The sequence below is a fragment of the Panulirus ornatus genome, chromosome 8, assembly GCF_036320965.1.
Source record: "Panulirus ornatus isolate Po-2019 chromosome 8, ASM3632096v1, whole genome shotgun sequence".
NCBI lineage: Eukaryota > Metazoa > Arthropoda > Malacostraca > Decapoda > Palinuridae > Panulirus > Panulirus ornatus.
This window is the reverse complement of record NC_092231.1, coordinates 29,627,364-29,641,706: the sequence shown is the minus strand read 5'-3', so window position 1 is coordinate 29,641,706 and position 14,343 is coordinate 29,627,364. Positions and strand designations below refer to the sequence as shown.

The 14,343-nt window shown below is 41.2% G+C and overlaps 1 protein-coding gene across 1 annotated transcript in view; it reads right to left on the bottom strand.

Annotated features, from left to right (window-relative positions):
* Positions 1-14,343, bottom strand: part of LOC139749706 (nipped-B-like protein) — a 448,638-nt gene that overhangs the window by 207,052 nt on the left and 227,243 nt on the right. The gene's annotated exons all lie outside the window — the stretch shown is intronic.

Genomic DNA, 14,343 nt, shown 5'->3' with positions numbered 1-14,343 from the left:
CTTCCCCAATCTGATGCTCTGTACACGCCTTCAACCTCTCAATCGATACCCTCCCATATAATTTACCAGGAATACTCAACAAACTTATACCTCTGTAATTTGAGCACTCACTCTTATCCCCTTTGCCTTTGTACAATGGCACTGTGCAAGCATTCCGCCAATCCTCAGGCACCTCACCATGAGTCATACATACATTAAATAACCTTACCAACCAGTCAATAATACAGTCACCCCCTTTTTTAATAAATTCCACTGCAATACCATCCAAACCTGCTGCCTTGCTGGCTTTCATCTTCCGCAAAGCTTTTACTACCTCTTCTCTGTTTATCAAATCATTTACCCTAACCCTCTCACTTTGCACACCATCTCGACCAAAACACCCTATATCTGCCACTCTATCATCAAACATATTCAACAAACCTTCAAAATACTCACTCCATCTCCTCCTCACATCACCACTACTTGTTATCACCTCCCCGTTTGCGCCCTTCACTGAAGTTCCTATTTGCTCCCTTGTCTTACGCACTTTATTTACGTCCTTCCAGAACATCTTTTTATTCTCCCTAAAATTTAATGATACTCTCTCACCCCAACTCTCATTTGCCCTCTTTTTCACCTCTTGCACCTTTCTCTTGACCTCCTGTCTCTTTCTTTTATACATATCCCACTCAATTGCATTTTTTCCCTGCAAAAGTTGTCTAAATGCCTCTCTCTTCTCTTTCACTAATAATCTTACTTCTTCATCCCACCACTCACTACCCTTTCTAATCAACCCACCTCCCACGCTTCTCATGCCACAAGCATCTTTTGCGCAATCCATCATTGATTCCCTAAATACATCCCATTCCTCCCCCACTCCCCTTACTTTCATTGTTCTCACCTTTTTCCATTCTGTACTCAGTCTCTCCTGGTACTTCCTCACACAAGTCTCCTTCCCAAGCTCACTTACTCTCACCACCCTCTTCACCCCATATATCCAGCAGGTTTGGATGGTATTACAGTGGAATTTATTAAAAAAGGGGGTGACTGTATTGTTGACTGGTTGGTAAGGTTATTTAATGTATGTATGATTCATGGTGAGGTGCCTGAGGATTGGCAGAATGCTTGCATAGTGCCATTGTACAAAGGCAAAGGGGATAAGAGTGAGTGCTCAAATTACAGAGGTATAAGTTTGTTGAGTATTCCTGGTAAATTATATGGGAGGGTATTAATTGAGAGGGTGAAGGTGTGTAAAGAGCATCAGATTGGGGAAGAGCAGTGTGGTTTCAGAAGTGGTAGAGGATGTGTGGATCAGGTGTTTGCTTTGAAGAATGTGAGAAATACTTAGAAAAACAAATGGAATTGTATGTAGCATTTATGGATCTGGAGAAGGCATATGATAGAGTTGATAGAGATGCTCTGTGGAAGGTTTTAAGAATATATGGTGTGGGAGGCAAGTTCTTAGAAGCAGTGAAAAGTTTTTATCGAGGATGTAAGGCATGTGTACGTGTAGGAAGAGAGGAAAGTGATTGGTTCTTAGAGAATGTAGGTTTGCGGCAGGGGTGTGTGATGTCTCCATGGTTGTTTAATTTGTTTATGGATGGGGTTGTTAGGGAGGTGAATGCAAGAGTTTTGGAAAGAGGGGCAAGTATGCAGTCTGTTGTGGATGAGAGAGCTTGGGAAGTGAGTCAGTTGTTGTTCGCTGATGATACAGCGCTGGTGGCTGATTCATCTAAGAAACTGCAGAAGCTGGTGACTGAGTTTGGTAAAGTGTGTGAAAGAAGAAAGTTAAGAGTAAATGTGAATAAGAGCAAGGTTATTAGGTACAGTAGGGTTGAGGGTCAAGTCAATTGGGAGGTAAGTTTGAATGGAGAAAAACTGGAGGAAGTAAAGTGTTTTAGATATCTGGGAGTGGATGTGGCAGCGGATGGAACCATGGAAGCGGAAGTGAATCATAGGGTGGGGGAGGGGGCGAAAATTCTGGGAGCCTTGAAGAATGTTTGGAAGTTGAGAACATTATCTCGGAAAGCAAAAATGGGTATGTTTGAAGGAATAGTGGTTCCAACAATGTTGTATGGTTGCGAGGCGTGGGCTATGGATAGAGTTGTGCGCGAGGAGGGTGGATGTGCTGGAAATGAGATGTTTGAGGACAATATGTGGTGTGAGGTGGTTTGATCGAGTAAGTAATGTAAGGGTGAGAGAGATGTGTGGAAATAAAAAGAGTGTGGTTGAGAGAGCAGAAGAGGGTATTTTGAAATGGTTTGGTCACATGGAGAGAATGAGTGGGGAAAGATTGACCAAGAGGATATATGTGTCAGAGGTGGAGGGAACGAGGAGAAGTGGGATACCAAATTGGAGGTGGAAAGATGGAGTGAAAAAGATTTTGAGTGATCGGGGCCTGAACATGCAGGAGGATGAAAGGAGGGCAAGGAATAGAGTGAATTGGAACGATGTGGTATACCGGGGTCGACGTGCTGTCAATGGATTGAACCAGGGCATGTGAAGCATCTGGGGTAAACTATGGAAAGTGTGTGGGGCCTGGATGTGGAAAGGGAGCTGTGGTTTCGGTGCATTATTTCATGACAGCTAGAGACTGAGTGTGAACGAATGGGGCCTTTGGTGTCTTTCCTAGCGCTACCTCGCACACATGAGGGGGAGGGGGTTGTTATGCCATGTGTGGTGAGGTGGCGATGGGAACAAATAAAGGCAGACAGTATGAATTATGTACATGTGTATATATGTAAATGTCTGTGTGTGTATATATATGTGTACATTGAGATGTATAAGTATGTATATTTGCGTGTGTGGACGTGTATGTATATACATGTATATGTGGGCGGGTTGGGCCATTCTTTCGTCTGTTTCATTGCGCTACTTCGCTAACGTGGGAGACAGCGACAAAACAAAATAAATAATATATTTATATTTTTTATTTTGCTTTGTCGGTCTCCCGCGTTTGCGAGGTAGCGCAAGGAGACAGACGAAAGAAATGGCCCAACCCACCCCCATACTTATGTATATACACACACGTCCACACACGCAAATATATATACCTATACATCTAAATGTACACATATATATACACACACAGACACATACATATATACCCATGCACACAATTCACACTGTCTGCCTTTATTCATTCCCATCGCCACCTCGCCACACATGGAATACCATCCCCCTCCCCCTTCATGTGTGCGGGGTAGCGCTAGGAAAAGACAACAAAGGCCTCATTCGTTCACACTCAGTCTCTAGCTGTCATGCAATAATGCCCGAAACCACAGCTCCCTTTCCACATCCAGGCTCCACACAGCTTTCCATGCTTTACCCCAGACGCTTTACATGCCCTGATTCAATCCACTGACAGCACATCAACCCCGGTATACCACATCGATCCAATTCACTCTATTCCTTGCCCGCCTTTCACCCTCCTGCATGTTCAGGCCCCGATCACTCAAAATCTTTTTCACTCCATCTTTCCACCTCCAATTTGGTCTCCCACTTTTCCTCGTTCCCTCCACCTCCGACACATATATCCTCTTGGTCAATCTTTCCTCACTCATTCTCTCCATGTGCCCAAAACCATTTCAAAACACCCTCTTCTGCTCTCTCAACCACGCTCTTTTTATTTCCACACATCTCTCTTACCCTTACATTACTTACTCGATCAAACCACCTCACACCACATATTGTCCTCAAACATCTCATTTCCAGCACATCCACCCTCCTGCGCACAACTCTATCCATAGCCCAAGCCTCGCAACCATACAACATTGTTGGAACCACTATTCCTTCAAACATACCCATTTTTGCTTTCCGAGATAATGTTCTCAACTTCCACACTTTCTTCAAGGGTCCCAGGATTATCGCCCCCTCCCCCACCCTATGATTCACTTTCGCTTCCATGGTTCCATCCGCTGCCACATCCACTCCCAGATATCTAAAACACTTTACTTCCTCCAGTTTTTCTCCATTCAAACTTACCTCCCAATTGACTTGACCCTCAACCCTACTGTACCTAATAACCTTGCTCTTATTCACATTTACTCTTAACTTTCTTCTTTCACACACTTTACCAAACTCAGTCAACAGCTTCTGCAGTCTCTCACATGAATCAGCCACCAGCGCTGTATCATCAGCGAACAACAACTGACTCACTTCCCAAGCTCTCTCATCCACAACAGACTTCATTCTTGCCCCCCTTTCCAAAACTCTTGCATTCACCTCCCTAATGTAGAATGTAAGAAAGTAAATTCTTGATTAATATGGGTAAAACTGAGAGTTGATGGAGAGAGATGGGTGATTATTGGTGCATATGCACCTGGGCATGAGAAGAAAGATCATGAGAGGCAAGTGTTTTGGAAGCAGCTGAATGAGTGTGTTAGTGGTTTTGATGCACGCGACCGGGTTATAGTGATGGGTGATTTGAATGCAAAGGTGAGTAATGTGGCAGTTGAGGGAATAATTGGTATACATGGGGTGTTCTGTGATGTAAATGGAAATGGTGTAGAGCTTGTAGATTTATGTGCTGAAAAAGGACTGGTGATTGGGAATACCTGGTTTAAAAAGCGAGATATACATAAGTATACGTATGTAAGTAGGAGAGATGGCCAGAGAGCATTATTGGATTACGTGTTAATTGACAGGCGCGCAAAAGAGAGACTTTTGGATGTAAATGTGCTGAGAGGTGCAACTGGAGGGATGTCTGATCATTATCTTGTGGAGGCTAAGGTGAAGATTTGTATGGGTTTTCAGAAAAGAAGAATGAATGTTGGGGTGAAGAGGGTGGTGAGAGTAAGTGAGCTTGGGAAGGAGACTTGTGTGAGGAAGTACCAGGAGAGACTGAGTACAGAATGGAAAACGGTGAGAACAATGGAAGTAAGGGGAGTGAGGGAGGAATGGGATGTATTTAGGGAATCAGTGATGGATTGCGCAAAAGATGCTTGTGGCATGAGAAGCGTGGGAGTTGGGTTGATTACAAAGGGAGTGAGTGGTGGGATGAAGTAAGATTATTAGTGAAAGAGAAGAGAGAGGCATTTGGACAATTTTTGCAGGGAAAAAATGCAACTGAGTGGGAGATGTATAAAAGAAAGAGACAGGAGGTCAAGAGAAAGGTGCAAGGGGTGAAAAAGAGGGCAAATGTGAGTTGGGGTGAGAGAGTATCATTAAATTTTAGGGAGAATAAAAAGATGTTCTGGAAGGAGGTAAATAAAGTGCGTAAGACTAGGGAGCAAATGGGAACTTCAGTGAAGGGCGCAAATGGGGAGGTGATAACAAGTAGTGGTAATGTGATAAGGAGATGGAGTGAGTATTTTGAAGGTTTGTTGAATGTGTTTGATGATAAGAGTGGCAGATATAGGGTGTCTTGGTTGAGGTGGTGTGCAAAGTGAGAGGGTTAGGGAAAATGATTTGGTAAACAGAGAAGAGGTAGTAAAAGCTTTGCGGATGATGAAAGCCGGCTAGGCAGCAGGTTTGGATGGTATTGCAGTGGAATTTATTAAAAAAGGGGGTGACTGTATTGTTGACTGGTTGGTAAGGTTATTTAATGTATGTATGACTCATGGTGAAGTGCCTGAGGATTGGCGGAATGCTTGCATAGTGCCATTGTACAAAGGCAAAGGGGATAAGAGTGAGTGCTCAAATTACAGAGGTATAAGTTTGTTGAGTATTCCTGGTAAATTATATGGGAGGGTACTGATTGAGAGGGTGAAGGCATGTACAGAGCATCAGATTGGGGAAGAGCAGTGTGGTTTCAGAAGTGGTAGAGGATGTGTGGATCAGGTGTTTGCTTTGAAGAATGTATGTGAGAAATACTTAAGAAAAGCAAATGGATTTGTATGTAGCTTTTATGGATCTGGAGAAGGCATATGATAGAGTTGATAGAGATGCTCTGTGGAAGGTATTAAGAATATATGGTGTTGGTGGCAAGTTGTTAGAAGCAGTGAAAAGTTTTTATCGAGGATGTAAGGCATGTGTACGTGTAGGAAGAGAGGAAAGTGATTGGTTCTCAGTGAATGTAGGTTTGCGGCAGGGGTGTGTGATGTCTCCATGGTTGTTTAATTTGTTTAAGGAAAATAAATAAATAAATATATTTTTCAATCTGTATACTTCCCACGTATTCCCTGCATGTTGCAGAAGGTGAGTAAGAGGAGCAGGAACTGGGAGCTTCTTACTTTTCAATTTCTAAGTGATGGAGTAAAAAGAGCCAAATAAGGACCACTTATCCTCCTCAAAGGCTTAAGTTGGGGTGTCTGTGTTTGGATGTAATCATGATAAGAGAGAGGCAGAGAGTATGTCTGAGGAATGGAACCTGGATGTTCTATTTCTTAGTAAAACTAAGCTCAAGGGTAAAGGGGAAGAATGGTTTGGGAATGCTTTTACTGAGTAGTTAGTTTGAGTGTAAGAACTGAGGAATCAGTACCACTTCTGCTGAAGGAAGAGTTGTGGGAATGTGTGAAATAATGTAAGGAAACGAGCACCAAACTGATATATAGGTATGAAAGGATAAAGGATCATGAGAAATGGGTGATTACTATTGATTATGCATCTTGGCATGAAAAAGGTGGGCATTTTTGGAGCAGCTGAGTGAATGTCAGTAGTTTTATACAAGAGATCAGGTATTTGCAATACGTGATTTGAATATGATAGTGAATATTGTGGCAGTTGAGGGTAAAATTTGGGGTGCATGGGATATTCAGTGATGGGAACAAAAATGGTGAGCAGCTTGCAGATTTCTATACTGAAGAGGGACTAGTGAGTGAGAATACCTAGTTTAAAAAGATGGACATACAAACATATATGTGCAGTAAGAAAGATGGCAAGTCAAATTTAGTGAATTATGTAGTACTGATGGGCATGCAAAAGAGACTCTTAGATGTCAATGCGCTGCTGATGGGATGTTTGATCATTATCTGGTGGAGGCAAGGGTGAAGATTTGTAGTCTTTCAGAAAAGAGATGATGTGAGTGAAAAGGGGGTGATGCAAGTAAGTGAGCTTGATAAAGAGGCATGCATGATAAGATATCATGAGAGAGAGAGCTTAGAATGGCAAATGTTGATAATAAATGAAGCTAAGGGAAAGGGTGAGGAATGGGAAGAGTTTATGGAAGCAGTATTGGTGGGTGGGGAAGAAGTGTGAGGTAAAGAGAAGGTGGGTGACTGAGATGGTTGTAACAAATAGGGAGCAACAGACTGGGGAAGAACAATGTGGTTTCAGAAGTGGAAGATGATGTATGGATCAGGCATGTCAAATACCTATGAGAAACAGAAAGGATTTTATGTGAAATTTATGAATCTGGAGAAAGCATATAGTAGGATTGATATAAGATGCTTTGTGGAAAGTGCTACAAATAAATGGAGTGGGAGGAAAGCTACAAGAAGCAGTGACAAGTCTTTATCCAAATAGTAAGACATGCACTGAGACTGGTGTGTGGTTCAAAGTGAGGGTGTGTTTACAGCAGAAGTGTGTGATATCACCAAGGTTGTTTAATGTTTATGGATGGAGTGAATGCAAGGGTCCTGGAGAGAAGAGCAGGTATAGATTTAGCTGGGGATGAGAGGGCCTGGAAGGTGATTCCGGTATTGTTTGTTGATGATATGGCAGCGGTGGCAGATTCAAGTGAGAAATTGCTGAAGCTTGTGTTTGAGTTGGAGAAAGTATGTGATAGGAGAATGATGGGACAAAATGTAAATAAAACTAAGGTTATTATGTACAGAAGTGATAAGAGACAGGTAATTTGAAATATGAGTCTGAATGCAGTTAGCTTAGGAAGTGGAGTATTTTAGATACCTGAGAGTGGATATGGCAACAAATGGAACCATGGTAGCTAAAGTAGCCCACAGGGTGGGTGAGGTGGGGAAAGGTCTTGAGTGCTTAAAGAAATGTGTGAAAGGAGAGGTCACTATCTTTAAGGGTAGAGATGGGTAAGTTTGATAGTATAATATAGGTAAATCACCAATTTTCTGGCACTTTTGATTCCAAAGCCTTGCCAGTTTAACCATTTAGCATGACAATCCATGATCACGTAATCATAATTCATCAACACACCTCTAACCCACTAATTATACATCTCCCATGTGCCTAAAGTAAACCATGGACTGCTAGAGATTTAAATTAAACAAATATCAAATGTAAACTAATTAAATGAATGAAATACAGGTACTTATACACCTGCTCAGGACTGAGGTGCTCGTCAGCTATGAGTTTCACAAATTCGTCCACATACTTGGCAGCTCCTTCCTGGTTTACAGACCTCTTTTCTCCGCACAATTTATTCATAGAAATTCCATGACGCTTCTTGAATCTTTGAAGCCATCCTTTACTATATTCACGCTCATGTTGTAATTCAACTTCTTTATGGAACACCTTAGCCTGGTCCATTTATCATGCTACCTGACATATCCACTCCATCACTCCGATGCTATCGAAACCATTCCATCATCATTCAATCATGCTCAGTACTCTTACCATCTTTCATACTTTTTCTAATCGTCATTTGCTACTTCGAATCACTGTCTGCAAAGAATTTCAATGTTGTCTCCCTTTGCTTCTTTATATCATAAACAGTTAATGAACCAATACTGTAGATGTCACACAGCTTACGCACTGAAACACCATGGTCCATTTTTTCAACAGTTCTACTTTATCATGGATCGATATGGACTGGTGTTTACATTTGCACCATGAATGACACTCTCATATGTCTTAGAAGCCATAGCTAGGGTTAAATCTAAGCAAAATAAGCTAGGAATCTCATAGAATTACAGTATCACCACCAACAAGTGCAGTGTAAAGAATGTAAATAAGAGTGATCTACACACAACTTCATCTGTGGCCGCAGTAATTTCAAGTTCCCTCATGTTATTTTGTCCAGACTAAAGGAGGTGCCAAACCATCAGTTGCCGGAAATTCGGAAGTTTACCTGTAGCCTCACTGGTGCTGTGTGGGAGTGAGACATGGGGCCTACACAAAAATGTAAAGGTTAGGGAGAGTGTGTTGGAAATTAAATGCTTGAAGACAATGTGTAGAGTAAAGAGAGTTGCTTAAATAATAAATAATAAGGAAAGAGATAGGTATGGTAGTACGAGAAGTATATCAAGGGTGTGCTTAAATGGTTTGGTCATACACAGAGAATGAAAAAAGAGTGGCTAAAACAGTATATATGTAAGAAGTAGAAGGAAGAAAGAAAAGGGGAGAAGTAGAAGGAAGAAAGAAAAGGGGATAACTATGGAGGAGGTAGAAGAATGAAGTGAATGATGCTTTTAAGATTAAGGTCCTGAACACGCAGGAGGGTATAAGGAGAGTGAAGAGAGAGCAAATTTGAATGATGTGGTTTTCAGGGGATGTTCTGCTGTCAGTGGACTGAACCAGGGCATATGAAGAAGTCATGGGGAAAACTCATTCAAGATGTGGGGCATGACTGTGGAAAGAGGGCTTTAGCTTCAGTGCATTATACATGACAGCTCAAGAGTTGGTGTTAGCAAATGTGGCCATTTCTTTGTCTGTTCTTGGTGCTGCCTTGCTAATGCAGGAAATGTCAACCATATGAGATAAAATTACATATATTTAGCAAATGAGCTTGGAAAAGACATGTGTGAAGACATAACAGGAGAAACTGAGTGTAGAATGGCAAAAGGAGAAAGCAAATAAAGCTAGGGGAGCAGGTGAGGAATGGAGGGTATTTCGGGAAACAGTGCAGGCAAGTGCAAAAGAAGTGTGTGGCAAGCAGAGATTGGGAGACGGGGAGGTGAAAAAGGGTAGAGAGTGGTGGGATGAGGAAGTAAAGTTAATAGTGAAAGAGAAAAGAGAGATGTATGGGTGGTACTTTTAGAGAAATAGTGCCAGTGATTGGGAGATGTACAAGAGAAAGCAGCAAGTCAAGAGGAGGGAGCAGGGGCTAAAAAAGGGGTGTAAGTGGGTTTGCAACAAGGTTTGTGTCACAGTGGCAGCTTAATGGTGGTATATGCAACAGTCAAAGAGGGAGGAGCAAGTATGCAGTTTGCTGGGGGTGGGGAGGCCGGGGACATGAGTCAGTCACTCTCATTATGACCATCTACTGAGAAACTGCAGAAGCTGGGAGAGAGTGCAAAAGGCAAAAGTTGAGTGAATGTGAGTAAAGGCATGGTTCTTAGGTTTAGAAAAGAGATGGGCCATTTGGAGTGCACACCTTTCACCCTACTGCATGTTCAGGCCCCAGTCACTAAAAATCTTTTTCACTTCATCCTTCCACCTCCAATTTGGTCTCCCACTTCTCCTCGTTCCCTCCACCTCCAACACATATATCCTCTTAGTCAATCTTTCCTCACTCATTCTCTCCATGTGATCAAACCATTTCAAAACACCCTCTTCTGCTCTCTCAACCACACTCTTTTTATTACCACACTTCTCTCTTACCCTTTCATTACTTACTCGGTCAACCCACCTCACACCACATATTGTCCTCAAACATCTCATTTCTAACAAATCCAGCACATCCACACTCCTCCGCACAACTCTATCTATATCCCATGCCTCGCAACCACATAACATTGTTGGAACCACTATTCCTTCAAACATACCTATCTTTGCTTTCCGAGATAATTCGCTGCCATATCCACTCCCAGATATCTAAAACACTTTACTTCCTCCAGTTTTTCTCCATTCAAACCTACCTCCCAATTGACTTGTCCCTCAACCCTACTGTACCTAATAACCTTGCTCTTATTCACAATTACTCTCAGCTTTCTTCCTTCACACACTTTACCAAATTCAGTCACCAGCTTCTGCAGTTTCTCACACGAATCAGCCACCAGCGCTCTATCATCAGCGAACAACAAGTGACTCACTTCCCAAGCCCTCTCATCCACAACAGACTGCATACTTGCCCCTCTCTCCAAAACTCTTGCATTCACCTTCCAAACAACCCCATCCATAAACAAATTAAACAACCATGGAGACATCACGCACCCCTGCCAAAAACCAACATTCACTGAGAACCAATCACTTTCCTCTCTTCCTACTCGTACACAAGCTTTATATCCTAGATAAAAACTTTTCACTGCTTCTAACAACTTGTCTCCCACACCATATATTCTTTATACCTTCCACAGAGCATCTCTATCAACTCTGTCATATGCCTTCTCCAGATCCATAAATGCTACATACAAATCCATTTGCTTTTCTAAGTATTTCTCACATACATTCTTCAAAGCAAACACCTGATCCACACATCCTCTACCACTTCTGAAACCATACTCCTCTTCCCAAATCTGATGCTCTGTACATGTCTCTGTAATTTGAGCACTCACCTTTATCCCCTTTGCCTTTGTACAATGGCACTATGCAAGCATTCCACCAATGAGTCATATATACATTAAATGACCTTACCAACCAGTCAACAACACAGTCACCCCCTTTTTTAATAAATTCCACTGCAATACCATCCAAACCCAGTGCCTTGCCGGCTTTCATCTTCCGCAAAGCTTTTACTACCTCCTCTCTGTTTACCAAATAATTCTCGCTAACCCTCTCATTAGAGATATGTATAGTAAATCCAAGGCAGCTACCTCCAGTAAAACTACCAACTCAAATGACCCTGGTGACCCACAACCTTCTATCTCATAGGGTACTAATTAATTTCAACTTTAAAAATTAATAAAACATGCTAAAGAGGCCTATAAAAACAGATTGTTCTAGATTTAATGCATGTGATTAAGTTTGCTAAGCAAAATGCAAAGGAATCTGCTTCTAGGAGAGTGAAAAAAATGTGTCATTCACTGGTGACCAATTAAAGGGATAAGATATCCAAAAATTAAATGATGAATACCTAATTAGCATCATGAACATCTTAAGTAATGAGGAGAAATACAGAGCAAAACTTTAAGAAAAGCTCAAAAAACACTTGTATGAACTGATAGATGAGAGTTAGTAGTGCTCAACAGCCAGGATATCCATCTCTCTAGATCCAGATAAGGATTGGGTAGAGAAGTGCAAAATATTAAGAGCAAACTGCCACAAGTGATGATACAAATGATTCACACACATAATACAAGGGCCAAGAACAAGCATCAGGAAACTTGTCAAAAAATAAGCATGTCTTTAAAAAATATTATAAAGCATTCCATGGAAGCACATTGGGTAGAAATTAATGATTTCTTTAAGATGAGTGCTACAGCTGCTCCTTTCCTTCCCTACCATCTGTAAGTTCTAAAGCTGCTCCTTTCTCACAAGCCATAGGTAGTAAAAAAACTTCATGATCAGTTTCATCTATCATGTAGTGAACGCAAAATGAGTGGAATGTTAAACAAAAAATATGCTTGTTATTATGGATGATGACAAGTTGATGTAATTACTGCAAGAATTATAATACTGTACAGTAATGCAAGCTTAAGTACTGCTGTATAAAATAAATGTCTGGTGGTGGTGCTTTCCAGCTGTGAACATGGGTGTGGGGCAGCCTGAGGGTGAAGCCAGGGTGATGACAGCAGGTCATGTCATAACACAAATACTCTTTACAGCTTTACTAACTGCTTCTGAGAGGTGAATTTGCTAATCACTTGAACATTCAATAATTCACAGGTAAAATCAGGTATGTTATTTGAAAAATAAACAGATATAAACACTAAGTTTGCTTTTCATGCACAACTGTCATAAGTGGTGGGAAGTGAGAAAACAAAAAAATTTCTGTATTCAATCAATCCTCTTTTAAGGCACAACAGGAGCCCACACTGTGATATCTTGACTTACAATGTTTTGGAGTTAAGACATTTCAGAATAAAGGAACACTGTATTGCCATGAGACACATATGGCAATTTGAAAAAACAGAAATACGATAAAAAACTTTTCTAATTTCTATAACAATCACCTGCCCACCTCCCAAATGCATGCCAGCACTACTTCTCTAGATATCTCTCATTCTTCACCCACTCCCCTAGGTCCATTTACTCTTAACTTCTGCCATTCTGCACTCAAGTCTCTCTTCACACAAGCCTCTTTTCCATGCTCACTTACTTTCATCATCCTCTCACCCATACATTTTCCTCATTACCAAAATCCTCTAAAAATATTCAAACTCACCTCCACCAAGCAATGATCAGACATCCCACCAGCTGCCCCTCAGCACATGAGTCTCTCTTCTGCATGCCTATCAATCAGTTCACAATCCAATAATGCCTGCACACCATCTTTCTTGCTTCATGTGTACTTATGTATGTCCCTCTTTTTAACCAGGTATCTCCAATCAAGTCCTGCATGCAACTCGACAAGCTGTTTACCATTTCCAGTCATAACATTGAATACTCATGCCCTCCAATTATACCCTCAAATGCCACATTATCTACTTTGCATTCAAATCACCAAACATTAATATCCAATCTCACATCAAAACTCATTCAGATCCTCCTAAAACACATCTCCTTTCATTAGACTTCTCATAGTCCACCTTAATATTTACTCCTACAGTCTGGGGCTCATATTCTTACAACTCCTTCAGCAGCAGTGCTACCTCCTTCCTTAGCTATCGCCCTAACACAAACCTCAGACTTCACTCCTAAGACATTCCCAAACCATTCTTACCCCTTACACTTTAGCATTCTTTTTCACTCAAGAGCTAGAGCAACCAGGTTCCTTCCCTAAAACTTACAGCCTATCTCTCCCTTCCTTTTATCTTTGTTAAATCCATGTTAAACCCATACATATTCAGACACCCCAGCCTGAGCCTGTGAGGAGGATGAGCATTCCCTGCTTACCTACTTCTGTTCCAACTTTTAGAAACAAATACAAGAAGGGGAGGTTTTCCATTTCCCAATCCTGTCCCTCTTGGTCACCTTCAAAACATGAACAAAATATGTGGAAATTAATCTTTCCTTCCTATCCCCAGGGATGAAGAACCTGCCATTTGGGGGACAATGTGCATTTTCTTCAATAATACAGGACATCAAGAAATAATCCAGGGAAAAAAAATTATATGGGGTAACCATTTTTCTGAAAGAATGCACAATTAAAGCAATAAAACATGAGAAAACTGATCTCTAAGTTGTACACTTCTGATAAGTTCAATGTGAGATTGCAGAATTACCTACCTCTGTAAAAATCTATTACTAAACAATATTCTTTTTTCCTTAACCACTATTATGGTCCTTCCAGCATTGATCTAGACATAACCAAGCAGCACTGTCATTATAATGAGAAACATAGCATAAAAAGACTTTTGTTTCAGCTATATTACAGTTCTTTTACTCATTCAATCAGTGAGTGCAATGTCTGTACAACATCCTACCTTAATACAGCAACTATAACATCACAGCAAATCTGCATGATCCACTGCTAATATTCAAAATCAACCTTGAGACAGTTTTAAGGCAATGACAGCAGCAGTCATAATGATG